The sequence below is a fragment of the Habropoda laboriosa genome, unplaced genomic scaffold (genome assembly GCF_001263275.1).
Source record: "Habropoda laboriosa isolate 0110345459 unplaced genomic scaffold, ASM126327v1 scaffold34, whole genome shotgun sequence".
NCBI classification, from domain to species: domain Eukaryota; kingdom Metazoa; phylum Arthropoda; class Insecta; order Hymenoptera; family Apidae; genus Habropoda; species Habropoda laboriosa.
Window position 1 is genome coordinate 1,249,423 of NW_017100142.1, and position 6,251 is coordinate 1,255,673.

General features: G+C 56.4%; 1 protein-coding gene across 1 annotated transcript in view; it reads right to left on the reverse strand.

Moving 5' to 3' along the window:
* The window catches only part of LOC108571889 (GATA-binding factor A-like), an 11,871-nt gene extending 6,884 nt beyond the window's left edge, over window positions 1–4,987 (reverse strand). The window contains exon 1 of the mRNA XM_017934050.1: window positions 4,849–4,987. The gene's annotated coding sequence lies outside the window, so the exon portion shown is untranslated. The remainder of the gene's footprint in view (window positions 1–4,848) is intronic.
* Between the last annotated feature and the right edge of the window lie 1,264 nt (window positions 4,988–6,251).

Sequence of the window (6,251 nt, forward strand, 5' to 3'; positions counted from 1 at the left end):
GCGACGAATCAAGGAAAAAGAGAAAGAAAAAGCGGCGTCTGCCTGTTTCCCAAAGATCTGGATGGAGAGGAATCGATCGCGAGCTAATTAACCAGAGTCGATTATTCGGCCGGCACGCACCGTCTCGGACCGGTTCTACCGTTCTCCAGCGTATCCGGGAAGTTCCATGTAAACGTAGCGCGATCGAATCGCACCAAGACACTTTACCCTGCAACGAGTCGCTCGCGTTCACCTATATGTGCAAGTTAGATATTTACGTACCTCGCACGACCGATTCCATCGATTACGTTACGTCCTCGTGATCGCGAGCTGCCAGGAGGATTCGTAGCGGATTGGCGTAGCGAGCGCGAACCCGCGTTTCCATGCGTGACGCCGATGCGTTCCCCCCGATGCGACGGTTGAACTCGGCCGAGATCGCGACTCGCGATCGTCTGACTCCTCGTGCACGCGATTCTCCGCTCTTTCCTCTTTCGGCCGGCGAGGGGGATTCGTCGACTGGTCGATTCGCGCGACCAGGACGTGCACGGAGATAAAAAAGGAGAGGAAAGGCGAAGAGAGAGAAGAAGCGGCGCGAAAAGAGTGCCGCTTTTCGTTCCGGAGGAACGCGTGGCAAAAGGCGAAAGCGAAGGCGAAGGCGAGGCGAGGCAGGGCGAGGCGAGGCGAGGCGAAGGCGAGGCGAAGGAAAAGGCAAAGGCTCGGTAGATATCGGTCGGGCAGACGGCCGGCGAGACCGGTAGCAACGGAGCATACGGGACGTACGCGCGATCCAATTATCCGCTCGGTCTCCGAGAGCAGATCGCGGTCGCGGTTATCATAAATCAAGATTAACGGTCGAGAAGATTTTCGCCGTCCAACCGGTCGTGAGTCTCGATTTTTCGAGCCCGAATATCCGCCGTCAGTCCAGTTGGTAGGTACCTGCCTACCTATCCGTTCGAGTATTTGGCCAAGGATCGCTCTGAGATGCCCGGGCGAAAGAAAATGATCGATTAACGTCGATTAACCCGTTAGCGGGTTAAACGTATTCGCGATTACGCGATAATTCACCATTTTTCACCATTCGAGGAGGCAAACTGGTTTCGCTCTCGCGGGAAAATAGCGGCAGCTTCCTGCTCTCGCGGAGGACGCGGATTCGCGGCTATCCAAGATTTTCGATCGGCGATATCAGCGAGCGCGAACGCGCGAACGCATCGTCGACCAATCTCGAGCATAAACCGGTCACCGACCGGACTCGAACGAGTTACGATAAATCGTGAGTAACGGCCGAGTGAAGAAAGAGAGAGAGAGAGAGAGAGAGAGAGAGAGAGAGAGAGATTCGCTGCCGGGTTCGCGTTAATTTTCTGTTTGTTTTCTAATTAACTTTGAGAACGCTCCGAGCCTGCTTCCTTCCTTCGCTCCTACGTTCGCTGGCTCGGTGGTGCGTGACCGTATTACCGCCAGTTTCTCAGGATTATAATTCCGGCTTGTTTCGAGGATTGGATCGCCGTTTAATAAATTCGATAATTAAGATACACACTAGCGAAGGGATTAAAAATCGCGGCCACGGTATCGGGGATGCGACGCCACGCGTCTCGCGGCTCGCCGTCTAAGCCGCGACGGCAATATCTTTCGGGGGATTTTTCGGAGCGAGTCGAAACCGGTCAGGCACCGGATTCCGCGGTGCGCATATCGATCCCGGTATACCGCGATCCGACCGAATAAATCTCGCGTGGACCGCGCCGGTAAGAAGATCCGCGCGAACGCCTTTACCTTTATCGTCCAATTAACGATAAGGATTCGTCGCGTTTATTCGAACCGGACCGAGAATTGCCTCTACCGGACCGAGACGTTACGATTATTGTCCGGACTAGCCACGGCCGCGATTTTATCCTTGTCTCCTACGATCCTCCTCGCGGGGGGAGACTGGTTGCGATGCCGCGCGCGTCGCACCGCGTTGCGTCGCGTCGCGTCGCGTCGCGTGTCAATTTTTAACCAACGTCCAGCGCCGCGCGCTTCCCTTCTCGCTCGTTCCTCACAGACCAGGGCCGATTTTACCGTTAATCGAGTTACGTAATCGCGATATATCGAACCGAGGCACGCGAACCGCGTGCCACGCCGTTTCTCGCGCCGACTCCTTACTTTTCCTCCTCCACTCTCGCCGATGGTGGTCGGAAACGTTCTTACCGTCCTTCTCCACAGCTCTGTCCTATCGTAATTCCTCGCGGCCGGTTTCGTTCTTTAAGTGGTTCGCTTCGATTTCGTTCGGCCGTCCACTCCGAGATCCGAGAGAGGAGGGAAGCGCCGAGGCGCGAGCAATTTCTCGTGGGTCGTTTCGCGGGACGGTTTAATCGCGCGCAATCGCTAGGAGAAATGCCGCGTGTCTCTCGCGGTCGGACAGCCCGAGAAGAAGAGCGCAATTAGCGGCCGGCTATAATTTAAGCCGGTTCAATTAATGCATCTGCCGCGACGACGAGGTCGGACGATAGGCGAGGGACGATCACCGTGACTCCTCTCTAACCGTCGCGCGCATTTCGTCCGTGCTCTCTCGCCGCGGTAATTAACGCCGCGATACGTCCGAGTCGGTAGGTTCGTTAAACCAACCTCCTCTCTCTCTCTCTCTGGCACACTCCCTCGCGCTCTCGTCAGCCGTCTCGCGAGGGCTCGCGCGCGTTATCGAACCTCCCCGAGGAGGATCGCAACCGAGTCCGAATCCCCTAGCCGGCTCAAACTCCAGACGGTAATTAACGTCGCGATACGGGATCGCGGTTGGCTCGTTAAATCGCGAGGCATTCTCCTTTTTCGCCTCTTCCCTGCAATTTCATACGCCTCTCCGACCACCCTCCTCGGTCGAGGATGCTCATCCTCCACCCCTCTTTCCTTTGCCGCGCGTTGGTACAGTTACGCGTGCATCCCGGACCGCAGAGCCGAAGGATCCCCTGAGTTGGAGGCTAAGGCGACGTTGTAAGCCGCGGTTCTGCGTGCGAGCGCGCAAACAAGGTGTTTGCATTGGCCTAGTGCCGAGGCGTTCGCGGCTTAAATTAATTACCTCGTCCTCCGACGTAACGGGTCTTTGGCCGATGCGCGCAAACTCGCTCGCAGCCTCGATCGAGACGCGATACCATTTTACCGGATTTTCTGCCTATCTTCCAACGATTATCCTCGACGATCTCGCCGCGAGAAACGGTAACGTCCACTCGACCATTTCGGACGCAATTTCTAACGCAACTTCGAGAAAGGAGCGTGTCGCAAACCAGCAACCTGAGCAGGCTGGAGGCATTTACAAAATTCATCGCTTTTGTCGATATATGTAAGTAGATTGCGAAACGTTCGTTACTGTGTATTTCGATATTTCGTAACGCTGGCAGGGTCGAAACGATCCTGGCAAGGGTGGAAATCGGGCTACTTTCGGTTACGAGAGAAAGAGTCGGGGGGCGATAGCCGAAAACGCGGGTGATAAATTACCGGGCTCCTCCTATTTCTGATCTCGAACGAGTCCAGAGATCGTTTCAGATCTTATCGATCCGACGGTAGACAGCGTGGCAACGTCATTATTACGAGAACCCGTGGCGATCGTTATCGATTCGTAAAAGCATTAACGATCGTTTTACGATGCTCGATAAACACGACATTCGATAAATGCGTATCGTACCGAAAGCGAATGCCAATAAAAATATCTATCCGATACGCGGAATAGCTATTACGGTAAATTAAGCGCGGCTCGCGGCTCGCGGCTCGCGGCTCGCGCCTTTACGCGCCGATACGTTTCGCGTACACGTTTACCCCCTCAATTCGTCCGTCGCGGAATTCATTCTTACTTCCCTCCGGGCAACTGTCGCCCTGCTGCTCCGTCGCACCAAGCCCCAGACGGATCCCAGGTATAGACTCGGTGCGTGCGCTCTCTCCGGTAGTAGAGAGCACCCTCGAAAGGGTGGCGAGAGAAAAAAGACGGGAACCGATCTCTCGGACTGCTTTCTCCGGGAACAAGACGAGGCGCCGCGCCGGGCGACAACCAATTAGGCCTAAGAACCGGGCGAGTGTTCTCATAGAAGGATGCCGCCGCCGAAGCCGCCGGCGCCGACGTTACAATCCACTCCAACTCTGCTCTCCCTTTTGCCTTACAAATTCCCCGGTTGTCTCTCGAGGGCCGCGATACCATTTCAAACTCCGTTACGCTCGCAATTCCGTCCCGCATCAACAGAAAGAAAAACGTTTTCGGTGGAAGAGACCGGAAGTCATGCGTACCGGCGCTCGTTACACGCCGATACGTTATCGTTATCGTTCTCCTTCTCCTTCTCCTTCCCCTGTTAACCCATACCGCACCCAATCCCTTCGTGTTCGTTCGACCAAATAGCCCGCTTCTTTACGATTTTCCCATAGACTCGGAAAGGGTTGTGTAGGATAATTGGAAAGCAAAGTTAGCCTGGTTCGACCGGTAGTTGAATCGCGAAGCGTAGCTCGTAGCTCGTAGCTCGTAGCTCGTAGCTCGTAGCTCGTATCTCGCCGTGGTTTCTACGGGAAATGCTCGTTCAGATAAAGCCACCGGAGAAAGAATGGCGGTGCCGGCATGCTTCGATGTATCGCGATAACCGCGAGCAACGCCAGTTATCGACTTAACGACCCGTTAGACACCGTTTTCGTACCGGTCGCGATCCGCGATCCCCGATCCGCGACAAGAGCGTTCGCGCGTCGGAACAACCAACGTTCGAATCAGTCCAACGGGGGTGTCCTTCTCTACTGCCGCTCGTTATCGTTAATTAACGCCGAGAGATAACGACCCGTATCCTTCCGTTCCACGACGTTCGCGATCGATCGCTAGTTTTTAGAGCAGGACGGAAATGCTCGAGGTGGAAAAGCCAAGGAAAAATTACTCACTCGTGATCAATGGTCCAAGGTGAGAGACATGACGACGGTAGGTATAAAGAGTCGGAGGACAGGATCGAGAGGTTTGCTCCCCCGCTGCAAGTGGCGAGCGTCCGTCTTGCTTGCGTCCGTTTTTGCTCGTAGCGACGGCTTCCGTATCTTCCACCCCGACGGCTATCTTTCACGCGTTCACACTCGCGAGTCGCGAAATCCCAGTTTCACCGATCCAGGTGAATCTTCTCCGCGCGAGCAGACTCATCGAGTGGACGGTGCAGCAGGTCGGTGCACTCGTTCTCCTCGAGAAGAAGCTAGCCTCGAGGAGAAACATCGAAGGGGAAACGGCTCCCGACACTGACGGTCATTCCGGCGAATCGCGTGGACGGAACACTGTTCTCCAGCGGGCCTGGTGCACTCGGATCCGTCGTCACTGGAGCCGTGGCCTCGCGCACATTCAGCCTCCTTTCCGTACAGAGGTATCCTATCCGTAAAGGCCGAGGCGACGGAGCGGAGGTGTTCGAGAACGCGGTGCAACCGGTGACTGCGGCTTCGACACTGGCTTGGACAGTCACCTTTGGCGCGGCGATCGTTCCCGTGACGGGGCCGGGGCTCTCCCCTCTGGTGGTCTGGGTAGAGTCCGCGAAGGCGAAGGCGAAGGCGAAGGCGAAAGCGGTCTCCGCGGAGGCGGGGGCAAAGGCGGAGGCGACGTTTCGAACCTCGACCCGACCCGAACGGGACCGCGACCACGGATCCTCCGAGAGGAATCTGCCAGCCTTCTCCGAACCAACCTTCTCCTCTCTCTCTTTCTCAGCGAGCGATCGAAACGAGCGAGAGAAGGCTGAGTAGCTCTCGGGGTAGGGATGGAGAATCGCGCGCTCGTTACGGAGAACGCGTTCGCCGTGAACGAGGAACAGAGCCAGAGAGAGAGAGAGGCGGTCCGAGGCGGTGTAGCGCGCCAGCTCCCGGGAGGCGGAGTCTCGACGCCCACGAGCACGAAGGGCGTCGAACAGCCGATCGCGACGTCGGCCAATTTTCATAAAATCCGATCTATCGCTCTCTCTTTCTCTCCCTCCCTCCATCGTCCTCCTCGCGGCCCTATAATGTCCGACCAGATCGAGCGCGGATAACGCCGTGTCCACGGCCGGATCGTACTTCTCTCCGATATCTTCGGAAATCCGCGTTGGCCCGCGACCCGTACTCTGACTTATCACCCTACGTACTTACTTACGCCCTCCTCCCTTCGGCGAACGCCCGTTCCTACGGTTGCTTGCTAATTTCAACCGGCTAATCCTAGTAGCTATGCTACTCTCGACCGACCGCGTCCATCCGCGTCATATGCGAGCGGGAGCGGGAGCGAGCACGCGCCTATTTTGCGCCACTTACCGATCCCCCTATCGGAAAACCGGACGTAGCGTGCC